The sequence below is a fragment of the Chlamydotis macqueenii genome, chromosome 12 (genome assembly GCF_036417535.1).
Source record: "Chlamydotis macqueenii isolate bChlMac1 chromosome 12, bChlMac1.mat, whole genome shotgun sequence".
Lineage (NCBI taxonomy): Eukaryota > Metazoa > Chordata > Aves > Otidiformes > Otididae > Chlamydotis > Chlamydotis macqueenii.
In genome coordinates this window covers 809,489-828,414 of record NC_141567.1, presented here as the reverse complement: position 1 = coordinate 828,414, position 18,926 = coordinate 809,489, and the positions used below count along the sequence as shown (strand labels likewise).

General features: G+C 47.5%; 1 protein-coding gene and 1 long non-coding RNA gene across 4 annotated transcripts in view; one reads left to right on the top strand and one right to left on the bottom strand.

Annotated features, from left to right (window-relative positions):
* The window catches only part of CTDSPL2 (CTD small phosphatase like 2), a 39,516-nt gene extending 31,108 nt beyond the window's left edge, over nt 1–8,408 (bottom strand). The window contains exon 1 of one of the 3 annotated variants that reach the window (XM_086756927.1): nt 8,253–8,408. The gene's annotated coding sequence lies outside the window, so the exon portion shown is untranslated. Of the gene's footprint in view, nt 1–2,670; nt 2,754–8,252 lie in introns of those variants that run through there. The other 2 variants (XM_086756925.1, XM_086756926.1) reach the window with 2 other exon arrangements.
* Nucleotides 8,409–8,532: 124 nt separating this feature from the next.
* LOC147599193 (uncharacterized) lies at nt 8,533–13,655 on the top strand. The gene is made up of 2 exons (XR_015259847.1): nt 8,533–8,748; nt 9,542–13,655. It is a non-coding gene; the product is annotated as an uncharacterized LOC147599193 (long non-coding RNA).
* The last annotated feature ends 5,271 nt before the right edge of the window (nt 13,656–18,926 follow it).

Genomic DNA, 18,926 nt, shown 5'->3' with positions numbered 1-18,926 from the left:
CCAATTTTACAGAGGGAGAGAAACGTCAAACATTCTAAGTTCTTGCAAGTGTTCTGAAAATCAAGAGCCACGTAGATAAGACAGACCCCTTTAGCAGCCCCAATAAGCCAAGGACAGCCAGAGCCCCGTCCTGGCCCTACATCCACACTCCACCCTGTCTCCTTTCCTAGCCTACCTCTGACAAAAAGCTCAGCTCCTCAGCAGAGACAGGGCAGTGACTGAGCAGCCAGGCATTCTGCTCCCAGCCCAGCCAGCAAGCAAACCCAGCCGAGGCACTTCAGACAGCAGCAGGGAGGGCAAATAGGAGCTCCCGATACTTGGAATGCTGCGGATAGAGAGTCTGGAGGTACTGCGGGAGACAAGAGGACTGGAAGGCACCAAAGAATACGAGTCTGTGGGATAACAGACCTTATCAGTTTTGCTGTTCAAGAACACACTTATAACTAACCGGATTATTTCAGCTTATTATTATTCTGTTAAGAAGAATCTTCACTTATGACACTTACAACATGACAATAAAATAACTCAGAAATAAAGTTTGAAGAGAAGGCTAAGCACACTATTAACATAAATCATTAACACACTTTGTCCCCAAGCACTACGGTGGATCAAAACTCCTACAGAGTAATATTTAAAAACCTGTACATGAAATTGGGGGGAAAAAATAATTCTCCTCTCATCCTTTCAGTATCATACACGTTATAATACAGAACCTAGTTTTTCAAACTCTCTTTGAATACAGAGGACAAACAAAGTCCACCCAGATGAGTTTAAACAACCATCTATTGCAAACCGAGTTAATTTGGCAGACTTTGTGCAGAAGCAGATGAGGAGTGCCCATCTAGCCACAGGGAAAAGAGCAGAGCTGAACTATGGAACTCCAGGAACAGGTGGAAAAGCATCCGTCCGGACATTCAGAAAACTCTGTACAGATTTTATGTGATTTGCTTCTAGCCTGCGATGGCTGACTGAAGGCTCTTAACTCTCTTTTACAGCCTTTTCACAATCAGATTTGTCCCTTCTTCTGTCAACTGCCCTGTGCTTCTCACTGCCTTCACAAGGAGCTTAACACAAACAAAAACTTCAGAGGTGGCATAGCATCTTCTGCCTTCCCATAAGGCAAGAGGATGTTTAACACAAATCTGCACCAGCTTTTTTAGTTTGGATCTAGCGTGAGCTTTGACACACATCTCATCATCCCATTTACAGTGCTCTGGTGCACGTAACAAAGCAGTCTCAGAGCACACCAACTGAAGTCCTCTGACTGAAACCGAACTGAAACCACACATCAGCCACTGCAGGACACAGGACCAGCCCAAGCCAAAACCTCCAGAAACGCAAACAACGTGGGCAGCAAGTGCTCAGCACCAACAGACTCATTCTACAGCTCTGCTCCTACTGCACCGCACTGTTTGACAACACAGGTGGATCCCCACGCCACTCTGAGTAAGCTGATAGAGCAGTAACAGGTTTATCAGCATAGTGACTTTAGTTAAAAAATAAAACTAAACCACCAAATAAACAAAAAAAAGCCCTTTACCTATTAATTCTGACAAAATACCAGCTCTCTGCAAGCGCAGGCACGGAGCCTTTCACATTCCCAGCACATTAACGGCTGCACACACTCCTCTAACCTCACAGCACCTGGACTAAAAGGGAGCAGAAAATACTTAAAGAGGAAAAAGAGCAAAGAGCAATCTTCTTTAAGTGGCTTTTTAATTCTGAAGGCATGGACCACTGATGATAAATGCTTATTTTCAAATTTTAAACTATTTTATGGTTTGGAACCCATCGTGTTAATTGACTCAGGACATATTTATATCAGACTGAACATTATCAAACATTTTCCGGGCATATATTAAACAAATCTACTATCAAAATAGAATTATCTTCAAATAAGTCCAACAGGACACTTAAGCATAACAATTAAGCACGACACCTCTTCACCTTCACTGTATCTATACAGCCCATTTTTCCAACTGAGCTCTCAAAGACTTTCTCTTAAGCTAGTAAGCTTTCTAGCACCTAAGCAACACAAAGCTAAGAACTCTAAATGCAGTAATTACAGTTGTTTAAGAATATCACTTTCACTGCATTCAAAAGTCTCTTTCAAATCTATATTTTTAAGAACATAAATCAAAAGTATCAAGATTCCACCAGCTTTCTTGTTTTCTTCTTTAATATTCATCACTCCTGTCTTGATAAGCAAAATAAATAAGCTTTTCCAAGCATATTTAAATTGATTTAATTACAACTGCTTGGTCTTGACAAGAGTTTAAGGTGTCAAATAAATTGAGCTAGGAAATTCAATCAAATACACTATATTTAAATGTAGCACACACAAAGCCCGTAAGTACCTTTAACATTCGTGTAGATATTTCTGCTACTTACAAATCACCTCCTTTACTTCTTGTGCACTTTTTTCCCCCCCTCCGAAAACAAAGCTTAAAACTGCAGTTCATGCTATGCTTTTCTTCAGCAAACGCAGAAACAACATAACCATTGCCCACGTAACTACTAGTAACTAGCTTTCTCTTAACATCTTTACTTATTTCTTAACTTCTAACAGACATTCTTCATCATTTCTCAGACGTGCACACAGACACAGGACTGCCGTACACACAGCATGTCACAGCCACATTTTGAAAAGAGAAGGAACTCAGCCCTCACCTCTAGGATTTATCTCCCTCCCAGGTGATGAATTTCAGTCAGGTGACCAGGCACTACACCACAGCCCAAAGGCATTATTTCATATAAAAGGAAGCCTGCTGCACCTAAATGAGCTCTCCTAGGATAGTAAAATGGGAGAAGTTCCTGGGAAACGGAGAAAATAGAAGCAACTTCAGGTACTGTTATCGCATATGAAAAGGGTATTGGAAAATGAGGCAAGGACAGAGGAGACTACAGAACCTAGCTCTTACCTCCAGTCAGCCCACTCCTTCCTGAAACAGTGAACTCGTCAAGAACACCGGCTATGAGATGTAAACTACAGAAGAGCAAGCCTCGAGGAAAGTACAACGGATGAAGCCAAATCCCACCACCAGGGTAAGAAATAAATATACCCGTATCAGACTCTGCTCCAGCACCTTCAGCCCCTGGATGCTGAGTACCCCTGCAGCTCTGTCTAGACTAAGGAAACACACGTTAGACTGTCTGTATCAGAAGCTTTACCAGTACCACACTACCCGATAGAAACGTGAAAGGAAGGGGGAAATACTATTCCTCCCCAGTCAAATGCAGCTAGGGTAACAAGCCTCCTAGTGAGCACAGTGCAGCTTCAGCTGGCAAACAGAACCCCTCTGTGCAGGGGTTTTACCACTAACTAGGCTGACAAAGTCCTTGTGGTATAGCCTAATCCTCAGATTGAATTACCTACCCTCCTCTAATTAGCACCTCCTAAAATACAGGGTGAATCAAAGCAATCATGTTTTAGAATGGCCTAAAGTAAACTGAGTTATGATTTAGACTGAATCAGTGCAGCAAAAGCCAAATTGCTTAGAACAATTGCTCTGATTTGATCCCGGTTCCTGCTAACTGATTAATTTAAATTAGCTATTCCTAAACCTAGCCTAAATAAGGACAGGTTCCCTCTCTTTCATATGAGGCTTCAAGGATGCTAACGTGCCCTGCAGTATCACCTTCCCAGCCTTACTCTGCTGGTAATGACACTCCCGCTGTGTTGCCACTGCGTGTGTTTATACATATAAAATAAAGTAATTTATTTGTGGGTAAATTCTAATCCAAATGTTTTAGAGTCTTAGGGTTTTTTTCTCCTACTTACACTCGGTATAGTGGCAATGAATAGTACGATATACTTTTTAGTATTGTGCTACTTTCAGTATGCATAGCTGATTTTCCAGATGCTGTGGAGTTAACAGCTTCTTTTAGTTAAACTTACTGTCACGATAATGTTATACTTAAAGGCATGCCGCTACAATAAGCACTATGAATTCAAAACTAGAAGTGTTTTATGCCTTCTAACTCTATTCCTAACCCAACAAACAGAAATTCTGAATTCAGACAGGAGTTAGAACTGTTAGGGATAACTTCCATTTCCGTCATCTTTTATAAGCAACATCACTTAGCGGACAGAGTATCCTCATTAGATCACACGCAACAGATAGGTGGCTTCCTAAATGTTGGCTTTGGGTTATTTTTAGCTAGATGCATAGAAATCTGATTGATGGGGCTGGACTCTCATAAAACTTTCCCCATGAGGAGCTGTATTTTTTATGTCACAGTGCAGCAGAGATCAATGTGCCTGCTGAGATAATCCTGTCCACCGGCGCCTGCACGTTTCCTTCCCATTAGCTTGTCCACAGATCTCGGTATTTCCCTAAATACTAACCCACCAGACAGGGAAACTGAGGCAGCAAAGGACTTATGTCCGATCACACAGCACTGGCAAAGGTGAAAACACACTCCAGGCTGATACTCAACTCATTATTTTCCTATAGCAGACTGTCCCTACAATTGTTTTTCTTGGATCATGAGTACGATGAAAGAACTCCTTATTTTCCATAGTTAAGAGGACTTTAATCAAAGTAATTACTGAAACTGATCTGATTGGGAAGCAATCTATTTAGAAAAAGTTAAGACTGCCAACTGGGAAGCTACTGTCCAGCCTCTGACACTGACTGTGTTACATGTGGATGGTTTCACACTTTATTTTTCAAGGGCTATTGAAAATGTCTTCACTTTGAATGTAAAATATTTATTTTCCTAAAATAGTAAATAATGGCCATTTAGGCAACTCAACATGTAAACAACACGTTATAGTGGCTTTCAAGCATCTCGCTGTGTGTGAGTTTCTCCTCCAAGCAATCAGAAGAGATACACTCTGCTGCAACCACCGCGGCACTTCAGCAAATTAACCCCCGTTTCAAGTGCTCTGCAGGGCAGGCACCGCCAGAATCCCTGCCTGAGATAGCTGCTCTTTAAAACACCCTTGTAAAGAGCTTACTGTTCCCTTACAGCATCAGAGCAGCATCGTTCAACTGAAAGAGACTGCCCCCTAAAAATTGTAATCCATTATGAATTTGACTAAGCAACTATGCACTTATGGTGCATATTTGCATTTTTGAAGACTTAACTGGGATGTGTAAACATCAAATGAACTTTTCATATACAACAGATGAAAAACAATCTTCCATTTAAAATTTACAAGAGATCGGTGCCAACACTTTAGTGGTAATGTAAGCTGCCGGCAAATGAAAGAATTTCATTCAGGCTTAGTCCTTTACTTTCTGAGCTAATAAGAGTAGGAACCACCATATCTGATCTACTCGCAGTAATGAATCAGAAAGCACTTGTCTAAGAGGAACGCTCCTGCGAAAGCACTGCAGTCACGGGGGGGGGGGGTGTGTGTGTGTGGTGGGGGAGCAGCCTTTACACCTGGGAGGATCTTAATAGTGCTATGCTGACATTATCAAAACCCAAAACCCATGATACAGAGGAACAGCTCCCCTAGGGAGCCCAGGCTGAAAACACATGGACAGGGAAGAACTGGTACAGGGTCTGAACAGGGAAAAGCTGCAATCCCATAAACTGGAAAAGGCAACTTCAGACTTACACAATTACACTGGCTTCAGCTGTGATCTTGAAAGTATCACAGCGGTGTTCTGGAACTTCCAGTTATCCCTTCAAAAGGGCAAGAGGTCTCAAGCTTCTGTCAGAGCATACATATGTCTAGAAATGCACAATAACTTTAGATTTCTGCCAGATTCCAGTCCTACTTGATACATCCTGCTTTTACAGACCCACAGAGCGGTTGAGGTTGGAAGGGAACTCTGGAGGTCATCTTGTCCAACCCTCCTGCTCAAGCTTTTCTTGCAAGCTCTTGCCAAAATAGCTCAGTTTGACTTCCAGTATTGGTTCTTACAAAAATGTGCAAGTACTCCAAGTTATTACTCCACTTACACCTATTAAAAAGTTTCTTCCACAGGAATGAAATATTTGCATAGAAAACTGTCAGAAGAGAAAATGCGATTCTTAAAGTCTCTGTAAACACTATTTTTGTTGGTGTCAACCTCAGCAGCATTACAAGTGATCAAAGAAAATAAAAGCCAATACAGTATGGAAAAATTTTGTAAGATGAAGACTAAGTTTCCTTTTGAATTCAGTAGACTTTTTTTTTTTTTTTTCCAAACTGCTTAATGCTACTCAGCCTGCAACAGTGTCACATCAGTGTGCTGGGGAATGAACACAGTAGAAGGAAGTTATCAACACTTGCGGTGGAAGTCTGAAAATGGAAAATTACCTTTAAATTATGAAAATGCATGTACAGCTCCAGCATATGTGGAATGTTTACATCTTTAGAAAAATGATCTAACTGTACCATTAAATCTCTGGGAAAGACTGACAAGAGAATTTTTTCTTTAATGAAAGAACTTTCTCAGATGAAACAGGACTGTCAGTTTTAGTGCATACTCCACTCACCGGAATAGGATCAAGTCTTAAGTAAGTTCCACACAGTGTGTTCAGGGGAAAAGTGGAGAATGTTTTATGGAATTTAAGTCTGGATTTGGCTCGCATCCTAGAACATATATCTTGTTATGAAAACTGCTGAAACACTTTTAAGTGGGCAAGCCACAAGTGTCCTTGGAGCTATCCAGTCAACTGGAAGTCACACAGGCACAACCTCCTGAAGCAGAAAAGCTTGAAATTGGAAGCGGGGGGGGGGTGAGGGAGGGGCAAATAATCCTGGAATCATCTCTCTTATATAGAACTCTTTGCTTGTGCCTACAGCATGAAGTAGTTACAACTTGTTTTCTGCTATTGTCACAGATCCAATATGTTACTCTAGCTAAACCATAATCTCTTCCTGCCTCAGTTCATCCATGTGTAAACCTGGTTCGCTAACTCTTACCTTAATGTGTCATGGGGCTTAATTAATAACACTTAGGTCTTTTAAGCCATCTACAAACATTAACTACTTCTTGTAACAACTCTCTGAGGTACTATTATCCCCATTTTACTGATGGAGAAATGGCAAAAGAGGTTGTGACTTGCCCAAGGCAACAGATAATAGTTTGAGAGATGCTCTTCATGGGCTACCGTATCCTAACAGTGGAAACTTATCAGGGAAGGCAAGTCAATAATTACAATCTCAAAATTACTTTTAAAAGCACACCATAAGCAACTGGAAGACTATGAAAAACCTCTACCAGAAGCAACAGGCTTGGGATCAGAACAAGTGCTGCAATCATCACCGCAGAGAAAGAAATATCCTAGGCAGAGCTAAGCTAGAGCTCACCAGCACAGTCACAAAGAAATAACACGACCTGTCCTCTCATGTGCTCACCGTAACACTGAGCAACAGGCTTGCACGGTTCTCTTCAGCAGCACAGAAGCGAGCAGATAACCAGTGTGGCACACAACACGCTAGCACCTCACACCGCGCTCCCAGGGCGGCCAGGGAACGGCAGCACCGGGTGAGATGGCGGCGGTCCTGCGCCCCACCGGCGGCGCGTCCCGGCCGCCCCCCGCCCTCGCAAGTGACAGCAGACAAAGTTGCTGTTATCCCCTCTGCCCAGCCGCGCTCGCATCCTCCGCGGCCGCCTTCCGCCGCCCGGGCAGCGCCGGTGCCCGGTACCCACCGGGGCGGCACCCCCCGCCCTGCGTGTGCGCGTCCCCCCCATCCTCGCAGCCGGTGACAGCCACATCCAGCGCTGCCCCCCCGCCGCTGACAACAACAGCCAGCAACAGGCGCGTCCTCCCCGCGGGAGCCAGCGCCGGGCACGGCCCGCCCGTGTGCAGCCGGGGCAGGGATGCGCCCGCGGAGCTACGCCCCCCTCTCCGAGCCGGCCCGGCCCGGGACGCGCCCCCGCCGCCCACCGCGCAGCCCCCGCGGCGCGGGACGGGGGGCAGCGGGCGGAGGAGCCTGGCGGCAGGCCTGGGCCTAGAGGGGCGGCCGGGCGGGCGGGGGGGTGTCAGCGCGGGGGTGACAGCCGCGCCGCCCGCTCCTCCGCGGGCAGGGGGCTGGCCCGGGAGGGCTGCGCCCCGGCTCCGGCGCGGCCGGGGCTGGCTGGCCTCCGCGGCCGGCCAGGGGAGGTGAGCGAGGAAGGGACGGGGTTTTCTCCCCGGGCAGCGGGGCGCGGAGCCCGGCGGGCGGGGACGCGGGGCGGAGGGGCCCGCCGCGGGGCAGGCCCCGAGGGGAGGCTCCCGCCGGTCACTCCGGAGCGACCACCCCTCGCCTTCCCACCTGATCCCGGGCTGGGACCCCGCGCCGCCCGAGCCGCCGCCTCGGTTACCTGCGGGTGCGGGGTGCCAGGAAGGCGGGCCCCCGATTGTCCGGGTCCCCGGCGGCCGGGCGGGCCGGGCCGGGCCGGGCCGGGCCGGGCGGGCGCCGCTGTGTTTACACCGCCGCCGGGGCTCGGCGCTCCGCAGCCGCTCAGCAGCCAGTCGCCATTTCCCGCCTACCGACCTGCTACACCGCACGGAGGGACCCGGATGGGGAGAGGGGCCGCCGCGCAGGCGCAGCCCGGCCGCGGGAGGGGGGCCTGGGGCCGGCGGCGCCGGGGCAGGCCGGGAAAGAGGGAAGCCGGGGCCTGGCGCGGGGAGCGGCGGGCGGGCGGAGAGCGGGAACAGAGGCCCCGGCCCGGCCGCCTCTTCCCCGGCCTGGGAGCCGTCGCTAAGGGCGGGAGGTTTCGCCTCAGGCGCCGGGGCCGAGGGTGCCTCGCGCGGAGGAGGCAGCGGCCGCCTCGTTGTCTTGGCGCCGGGCCGAGCGCCCGCCCGCCGCGCCCCGAGGTGAGGAGAGGAGAGGGGCGGGGCGGGGGCGCGAGCGGTGCGGAGTCCCGAGGGGCGGCGAGGGGCGGCGAGGGGCACGCGGAGCCGCGGTCCCGCCGAGGCGAGCCCGCCGTTGGCCGCCCTGATGGCGGGGCGGGGGGGCTGCCGGGCCGCGGCGGCCTCCCCGGGGCCCTGCCGGCGGGGGGAGCGGCGGGAGCGGCCGGCTGCGAGCCGAGGGGCGAGCGGGCGCCCAGGCTGGCTGCCCGGCTGGCCCGGTTCTCCCAGCGCCGAGGAGGCGGGCGCAGCTCGGGGAAGCCGCTGCGGCCGGGAAGGGAGCGTTTCCCCACGGAGGAAGCGGCGTTTTCTTGCGCTCCCCGGGGAGGAAGCGCCGGGGAGGGTTCGCCGCAGCCGGAGGGGCGGGAGGCCGCGGCCCGGGGCTGCTCCCGCCGGCCGTGGGGGAGGCCGGTCCCGGTCGGGCTCCGCTCCAGCCGCCCCCTGCCCTGCCCCGGGCGGAGGTGGGGGGCTGGTGGCCTCGCTGCCCTCCTGGCAGCCTAAAGCCTTGCCCTGGGCCGGGCGGTTTGGCCTTGTACAGGCGGCCGCGGCTGCCCGCCCAGCGCCGTGGCGGTGTTCCCGGGGCTGCCCGCCTGCCCTGCCGTGTTTTGGATCGCTCGGCCGACCCTTACCTTCCTCTGCACAGCGTAGGGCAGCGCTGGTTTGGGGCTTTGAGTCGCTATTTTAAGATGCTGGTGGAGTCTAGCGTGAAGTTTGACTTCCACTTTCTCTTTTTTTTTTTTTTGTTTTGTTTTGTTTTTAGGCAGCCTCTTTCGGTGTGAAATGTTGAGGATGCTGCACCCATTAGTATTTGACTGGCTTACTGAAGCAGCTTGACCCTTGACCGTCTCATTCTGTAAAGTATAAGAGGATGCAGTGAGGTTAGATCTGTAATTTGCATCCTGCCAAACTTGTGTATCTATTTTGACTTTCTGTTGGTGATCACTTTTATCCAGCAAGCTTTTTAAACAGAACTCTTCCTTTCTCAGGTTAATATGTGTTATGACATTAGGATAACTTCTCCAGGTATTGCTCAGAGTGGAATGTTTTTACAGAAGTAGTTTGTATGCACGGTCTGTAGTGTAGCAGTAGGCAGAAAGCCACACAGGTATTGTGTGGTTTTTTAGTACCCGTTGACTCCCTTCTTAGCTTTTAAACCTGGACCATATTATAAAAGTCCCAGCTTTCTAGTCACTTAAAATATTTATTGGCTTGTTAAACTGAACCACATCTGCTGCTGTGAAGCCAAGATTTGTTTTAGAATTGTATCACAGGACTCTAGTATTCTTTAGCAAAAGACATTATGAAACTAATTTTACCATCTTTTCTTAAGAAAAGAGGTAACAAATGGCAATGCAAACAGTGTAACCTTCATTCAGAACAGGTAGCCTGTTCCTTTACAGCACTAAAGTGTTTCTAAACACTGTCATTAACTGTAGCACTTGAATTCTTTTTTTGTATGATCAGCTGTGAAAAAGGTTAGCTTGGACATGTTAAAACTTAATTGTTTGTCAGTCCATTAAGAGGAACTAGTATGGCAAGATAACTTTGTGATGTCTCATAGTACAAGCCCAAAAGGACATTCACTGTTACTTAGACAGTGGGAGTTTTGAAAAATGGTAGGTGGAAATACTTTTTTTTTTCCAAACGGTGTAATTAGAATGAAACTAGCTGCCAGAGGAAATCATTCAGCAAGATTCAAAGCAAGCAGATATTTGTGTGAATACCAGCACGGTCTAGTGCCTCTGTAACGAAAGCCAAAAAAACATTGAGAAGAGAGATTACAGCATATGACTCAGGGTTCAAACTAATCTTTGTGGCAATGTACTGTTCCGTGTTAGAGAATATTTCAGTGGGTCTGCCACAAGGGCCTCGTGCTGTCCTCGCGTTCCCTGGTTCTGGGCCGAGTCAGGCGGAGGGTGTTGGACCAGCAGGACTGCGAGCTCTGCCACACGGCAGGTGGGAGTACGTAAAATGGTATTGCTGGGCCTTGCTGGGAAGGCAGAAGTTCAAAGGTCCACCTGCTGTAACCTGTTCCCCACATTACAGTGCATACCATGAGAAGAGCATTAGCTCTGCGTGTGTGTAAAATGTAAAAACGCTGAACAGCACCCTGGCTGCCTGCGCACACGTGGAGCGTTAGAAGCTTTGAATGCCTGTCCGGTTCAAAGGAAAGGCTCAGGCATCGGCAGCAGCGGTTTTTCCCCCGACGGTGGATTCCAGGCACTCTGTCAGACTGACGTATTCTAGGTGCGTGTTTTCTTCACTTTACACAGAGACTGAAGGAAAAAAATGTATAGTTGCCAGAATGTTGCACATTCTTGAAATGTTATACTCTGAATGTTCATTTGAAAGGCCATTCTTCATATTTTATCATTTCCTCCCAACTCTTTTTTTTTCCTAAGTCTTGCTGATCCATCACTTTGTGTTTATATGCTCATGTAAAGTGACGTGCTTCAGAGTGACCTCCCTGTTGGCCGCAGAGGTTAAGTACTGGCGAGTCCACCAGCTCCCCTTTGCAAGCCATTTCAAATACCTGCAGTTACGGGCTGTATTTCGTTTCAGGTTTGAGTTTTACTCCCAGCTATTGTGTTTAATGCTTCTCGGCAAGGTTCCAAAGGCGTGCACTGCTGGAGTTCCTCTTTCATGTGTCAGGAGGACCCACGTGTAGGGATCAGGTCATCCCTCAGAATTCTGTTTCATAAGCTAAAATCCTAAATCTTGCCTTGTGGGATTTGCTTTTTTGGAGGGAAAGGGTTTAATTCCCTGGATAATGTTGGGGGATGGGAGGGGTCTTCCTTTAAGTTCCCTCTAACATTGCAGCATCCTTCTTGCAGATCCCGCTTGGTACTCTGAGCACAGCAGTTCAGTTTATTTTGCCAAAGTGAAAACTACTGTGAGGGTAGTTGTTGTACAAACAACACAGTTCTTGTTTGGGTTTATATTTGTAAAATTACCTGTTTCCAGTATTTGTTGTTTCTTTTGCTTATCTGAAGGGAATAAATTTCATTTAATATGTAAACACAACCATGCACTTGACTTAAATGAGAAGCAGCTACCAGGCTGTGCTCGCTGCCTCGTGGCCAGGCGTCTGCGACCCAAGCTGTCTGTCCAGCACAGCTATTGCCTGGCTGTTCTCGCTGCTGGCGCTTCCGCTGACAGGAACCGGGATTCGTATGGCGCTGTGTTCCCCTGCGGAAACTAAGGCAAGCGCCAACTGAAACCAACCTCTCGGTGTGTTTGAGCCAGCACAGCGCGTCACTGAAGTGTCGTAAAGCAGCCCTCTGCAGAGAGAAGTCCCCATCCACCAGCGGTCAAGTCCGGCTTTGGGAGGCGGAACTGCAGAGCGTCCGTACTGGCGGTCCCGTTGTGGCTGCGTGGGCAGAGCTGGATTAGGTTGAGGAATTGGAGTATTGTGGTTTCTGTATTGGCATGAAGTCCTTGCACTCTGTTTCTGAAAATTCCACTGCATTCTCATGGTGTACATGCTCCCAAACAGTTTTGGTTCTTTTTTTTCTATTTTATTTAAACCAATGCTCTGCTAGAGAAATGTGGTCTCCTTAGTCCTGGAGTCGGCTAGGAAGCTCTAGCTAGTGCAGAACACTGCGCTGTTTCTCCACAGTGATGTAAAGCGCCCGGTCTCATTTTCTAGTTTACTGCTGCCAGATTTTTGATCCTATTAAATATTCTGGTCTTTCTTCTCAAAGAAGGGTCGCAGGTTACTTAAATTTTAACTTACAGTTACATCCTTGGATCCCAGGTTACTTAAAGTTCCGTATATGTCCTGGAATGAGGATTGCAATTGACAGCTGAAATCCTCCATAACACGGATAAAGCAGAAAGTTGTCGGATACAGAATTTCTTCAGAGGCTGGTGTTGAACAGTGAAATGGATTCTGCTAGGAACTCAGGACCTCAAAAACCTTGCTTCAAATGAAATAGCGTTTTTCAGTCCAGCTTTTCTCTAACAGGCAAACAAAATAGTGGTATTAAATACATTTTTATGGGAAAAATCCTTTTGTACGCTCCATCGCGTGTGTTTCTTTGACTTGGGAACATGTAAGAACATTTTGATAGCTGTTCATCAGTTTTGTTGATTCGCTGTGTTGAGGATATGCAAGCGAATTTGATAATGTGCACCATGTTTTGAGCAAGCCTAATAGCGGGCTGCTTGGACTGAATTTTATTGTTGCTACCTGAAAAACACAGTTTTAGAGTAATAAAATGTCGTGAGCTCAAAGAAAATTGGGGCTTTTCTTGTTGTGTATGGAAGCTGAGGAAATAACTGTTTTCTGCTTTGGGGTACGTGCAGGTACGTCAATTCGGTGGTTGCTGTAAGGGGTTTGTGAAGGAGTGAACTTGTGCAGCGCAGGTGGGTTTTCCACGTAACCACCAGCACACACCAGCCTGTATTTATTCGGGCAAATCCGCGAGAGGTCGAAGTGAGCGGTAAATGGTTATGTGTGCAGGAAAGTGCCTCATCAGTGGATGTACTATCAAGATCAAGACTTGACTCCTCTTCCTCTTCTAGTACTGCTTTGGCCTCTGGTGGGCCATAGATGGAATTGGGGGGGGGCAGAGATTTAATGTAGCGTTTTGTAACTGAGTTTTCAGAAATTGTTTACGCAGAGGATCTGCTGCATGTATTAATGTAAAACTGACGCAGAGGTGCGTGCCGGCGTCGGTAAAGTCTAGTCAACCTTGTGTATTTTCCAGGCAAATGATGCTGCGGTTCACGGGAAGCTTTTAACGTTCTATTGCAAAATACTTGCTTACAAGAGTTCTTTTGTTCTGCGGGTGTTGGGTTTTGCACTGGTTATGGTTTTGTCGATATGAAAATGTAAAATGATGACATTTAATAAAATACGTACACCATTAGTTATTTAGTATCTGTTTTCATCTCCTCACTTTAGTCTTCAAAGTATTTTAAGCAGAATGCTCTTTACAGGTATTAAATTTCTGGAAAATGCGGTTATTTTTAAGTTGTTTCCTATAGAGCCGTTTTTACCTTTTGGTGAGATACTACCCATCGGCTGGGTTGGTGTCCCTAGAGTTCAAACTCCAGTAGGTTCATCGGTGAATCCTGGCTTTTGTGGGATCCCTGCAGCTTTGAGGAAGCTTTGGCAAAGCCTGTTTACTGAGGACCTACAGAATTGGATGGCTGGGACGAGGTAGAATACATGGAGTTATTTCTTTGACCGTTCATTGTAGGTGCCTGCATTTCTCATACTTGATGAAATCATCCTTCAGTCTTGGCAGCAAAGTCTTCAGCTCACTGTTAATTGTTCTCCTTCTGTTCGTTACAGAGGTGCTTGGAATTCAGGTAGTCATGGCTGTGCTGAGGTTTTTCCCACTGAGCAGGGTAAACAGCCCTCTAATTTCACACTTAGTGGGTTTGAAGACTGGATCAAAACATCTTCAGAGGAAAATTTAGTCTCCTCTCCGTCCCTTTTTTGGGGGGAGAGAGAGGAAAGGAACATTGAAGCAAGGAGGAGGGGAGGGAGGAAAACAGTGGCAGAGAGAACATCAAGTGAATTCTGATTGGAGGTTGTGCTGTTTGGGTTTGTGGTTTTTTTTTTTTTTTCCCCTCCTCAACAAGCTAAATTTTTACCAGCTTTGAATGTCACGGATGTCTCTGAGGTATAAGGGAGTGCTCATATTTTAAACTGAAACCAAGATTTATTCTCTGATTTTTAACAACCTAATTGATTTGAGCTGTCTGTAATGGAGTAACAGTTGCATAAGCTTTGAAAGTTCATCCCATTTGTATGCTAATGTCTGCTCAAGTCAGATTTCTCTTCAGGGCTGGGCATAAAAACAAAGTACTGCGATCACTTACTATCAAAAATGACTTAGGAATATGTATTTTCTCGGTTTAACCTTGGGCAAAATATTTTTGGCATCACAGCATTCATTTCCACAGACTTGTGAGTGCGTTTAAAGTACAGCCCTTTGTAACTGGGGTTTGAACGCTGGTTGTTTATGCAGAGTGCAAAGGTGTCTTGTTCTTTTGTAATTTTGCATTTGAAATCTTGAGGAAATGGGACAATTGCAAGAATTTCCTTGGTCTTTGATATGGTATCAGCTCTCGGTGTTTGAGGAATTCAGTATTTCCCTAAACTTCCTCTCACAGTTGTTACAAGTTAATTACTGTCTACTGTGCTTTGAAGCTGCAAAGTGGTGTTACTTAATTAAAGAATTGGTAGAGATCGCGGTGGTTAAATGGGTGCAGATAATTCACAGTACATGCAAAGCAATCCATCCCATAACTCTGCTGCCACAGTCTGTGTTACAGTTTAATTACACCGTTGTTCTGGATGCCAAAATCTGGGGTTTGCCTGCTGTCCCTGAGGAGGAGGACACCCAGCTGGCTGGCTGGGGGACGATCCCTCTCCTATCCCTCGTGCAGAGCTGTGCATCCAGACGATGTGCCAGGCAGGAGGAGGTTCGGAGGCATAGCTTCCAGGGCCAGAAGTACCTGACCCTTCTGGTGTGATAACTGATGTCCACAGCCGTGGTTCTTAACACGTAAATTGGGTCCAGAATGTTGTGTCGCGTGCCGTTTAATGTTTGCATAAAGCACCATTCCTGTAGCTTTTGCCAGGTAAGATTTCCAAGCCTGGATTTTTCAAAAGCCAGCCGTTTATCCCTAAGGTTTCCGGCCTGGTTGAAGACCTTGTGTCGGGTGAGCACAACGAAGGGAGCAGCTCATCGTGCTGCCAGGCGTCCTGGCTGAGGTCAGGGGACGAAATCAAGGTTTATCAGCAAAGGTCCTTTTTACTCCGGATGTACTTGTAAAAATTAAATGTTTTTCACTTTTCAAGATGTATGTTGTCTCTAAGAAAGAGCTCAGCTGCTGGCCAGCAGCGTCTCACAAGTTAATACAGGTTGCTCAGATAACAGGGTGGGGAGAATCATAAGAGAGTAAATGGATTCTTCGTATTGCGTTTGAGTAGTGCCTGTTCTGTTTGCCCTCCGTCTCAAGTCGGTCGGAAGCCCGTTTTCCATTAGATGTATTTCACCCAGTTTGGTGCGTGTTTGCAGGGTTACGAGAGGCTGGAGCTGCCGTTCTTTGTGGAGTTAAAAAGGAAGGGTAGGGAAAAGAATGAACTAGTCAGAAATCATCCAAGAAAAAAAAATGGAATAACTGAAATAATTTTAGTTTTCTGGTACAGTCAAAGAATGCTCTGCTCCTTTTATCAGCTGATGCTTTTTTTTTCCTTTTTTACTTTTTTTTTTTCTCTTTTTTTTTTTCCTTCCAGTTTGAAGAATTGTATTGAAATACAGCGAGCGTGGCTTCTAGAAGGGCAGCGTGCCTGGCTGGCTAAAGCGATTGCTAATAACTAAATCTGTTCTGAATTCTGTTCTAAGTGCTGGCTTTGCACACCGCGCTGGCCAGAAGTTGGGCTGTGGTGAGAAGAGGTGCTCACCTTTACCGCTCCGATAGATTCCCTTATCGGTGACACCGCTGAGCGTTCAGCAACGCGGGGCTGTAAGGAGACGTGAAGCTCTTCAAGGCGTGTGACAATGGGTGAGAAGGTATGAGAAGGGTTGGTGGGTTTGCTGCTTTTTTTCAGGAGACTGCCGCTTAAATGCGTGGCCGTGTACATTATTGATAGCGTGAGCCTTAAAAGCAGCGTTCAGTGAGCTGCGTGCTGCGTTAGCTATCCGGATATATTGTTTAAGGAGATCTGAGCTGGGCTGTCCGGTAAGGACGCTTTGTTTGATGTTCCTTGTAAACCAGTCCACCAAATGTGAGAGGCAGTTTTAATTTAAAGTCTAGCTGGTGGTTTCAGGGAAGCAGATGTTTAAGTAGCTCGCTCTCTCTGAAATATGTCAACGTTTTGTATGCTGCTGTTTCCATGGAAACGGGTATTGGCTCAGCGCAAATGGCACAGGGATTTCAAAATTACATTTTAAAAACAAAATCGAGATAGGTTAGTCATTTTTACTAATAAACACTGATAACGGTGCTGAACAGAACCTGTCTTCTGAATGTCTTGGGTACAGTCATGCGAATTGGCAGAGCAGTGATTAATATTTTAAATTACTGTTTTTAAAAGGTGAGCTAATGTTTGATAGAACTTTATTAGGAGAACATGCATCCAGTGGATTTTGTTCAGCACATGGTCTCCTACGTACTTGAAGGCAATCGCAGTTTTATCGCTTCTTTAGGCTTCCACCTTCCTCAGAAGAGCGTGCACTGGATCAGAGCTACAGATTTCAGCTCGCTGGCAAACTACGCTTTTTAAAAAAATACAAGTGGCTCATGAAACACTAAACTGAGAATTGGTGAGTCTGAAATCTTTAGCAGTGTGTGAAAATGAAGGAAGCCACATTTTTGGGGGCTACTTTGTTTGCCGTTGGGGACATTGCTTTAGGAATAGGCTACTTAGAGCCAAAGCAGTCACGCAGTTCAGCACGGGTACAGCACTGAGAAACAGGATTAAACTCAGGGGACTTGCTGCTTCCCAGCATATTGTACGAAGAACAGATCTCGCGTGAAGTGGAGGACAAGGAGCTCTGGGAATTCCTGGAAAATGAAGGTGCCTGTATTTGTTGTCTTGCACCTTCAGCTTGGTCATTCAGCCATGTTCTCAGGCAGTGGGTAGGTGTCTTTCTTCGCTGTGAGTCAACACTCGGCAGGTCCCAGCCGGTGGGGAGCTGTTGGAAGGGAGGCAGCGAGATGAGGGGGTGCTGCAGGCCGGCAGCGATGGAGGGGCCTGGGCCAAGAGGTGGGAGAAGGCAGCGCCACCAGAGCTGCGGTGTCTGCTGCAAGGCTGGGCTGCGAGGGCAGAACCCAGGGTGAGCGCAGTCCAGAAGAGACCGCTGACAGCGCGTGACGAAGAGGAGGGCAGCGAGGCAGAACGGCAGGCCGGAGGGAGAAATGGGAGGAGGAGGTGGCGTGGGACTGAGTGTTGGGGTGGAGGAAGCAGCAGGAGCCCCATGTGTGCGAGAGGGGAGATGGCACAGGAAGCAGCTGTAACAAAGCCACCTACAAACAAAAGCGGGGAACGTTGCTCCCAAAACACTGACAGCTTCCCAAAAGAACACAGACTTTTTTTTTTTTTTAACTAAAGTGGAATTTGTTTGACAGCACAATTCCCCTTAGAAATAAAATTCTTTAAACATTGGATCACTAAATAATGAAGGGTAAAAGTGCTTACTGACCTAAATTAGCTTCCTTAAAAGGACACCCACCAGGATCAAACTCTGGTTCTATATGGGCTAGACTTAAGCCAACTATTTTCCCAAAATACAGAGGCAAAACAAGCCCACGGTTCACGCGTACGGTTTGCTGTCTGCGTCTCCTGGCTCTTTCCAAGAAGCAGAAGGGAACTGGTAGCATTTGCCTGGTGTCAAAACTTCGAGGAGTGCTGTGGGTGCATCACCAGCGGCGCTGCTCCTTCTGCCAAGGAGACGCCAACCACCCCTGTGATGACATTTTCTTCCAAGACAGACGCTCGTGTCTCTGCTTCAGAACTCCGTACCCCTCCTTCCTCAGCCGATTATGAACTAAGCCATAAACCTGGGAGTATCAATTTCCCAAGGAATAGAACAGAAAAACACGAGAAGTAAGTGTACTAGGTGAGACCAACCGTCCATCTGGGCTGGTGTCTTGCCATTTTACCACTAATTTTTCTCCTCTTGCCTGACCGATTTTAACCCGTTCGCGAGGTGGGTGCAGCCCTGGGCTGGTTCCTGGGCAGGGAGCTGCAGAGTACTGCGTCACCTCTCAGCCACTGCCAGGTCGTTTGCTGCGGACGCACAGCTGGTGCCATCTCGTAAGCTAACGAAGCCTTGCTCGAGGCACACGCAGCTGGCAGCGGGGCAGGTGCATGTCGTGGGCTTTGTGCAGCCCGTTCCAGACCAACCCACGGCAGCAGCGCGGTAACCACTACGGCCCAAGGGTGATGGCATAGCGAGGCACGGAAAGCGAGGATGAATGTTGGTTTACCTTTTACTGTCGTTAGACCTAAAGAACCTTCGCGTGGGACTGTTCCACACACACTGTAAGAGACAGCCTGCGGCACACAAAACAACAAGTTACACATCGTAAGAAGTTGGTTATGCATATAATGTTAGAGCAAGACTGTAATTACAAAATTCAGCCGTTCCCCAGCATCAGTTATCTAATGATTTTGTCTG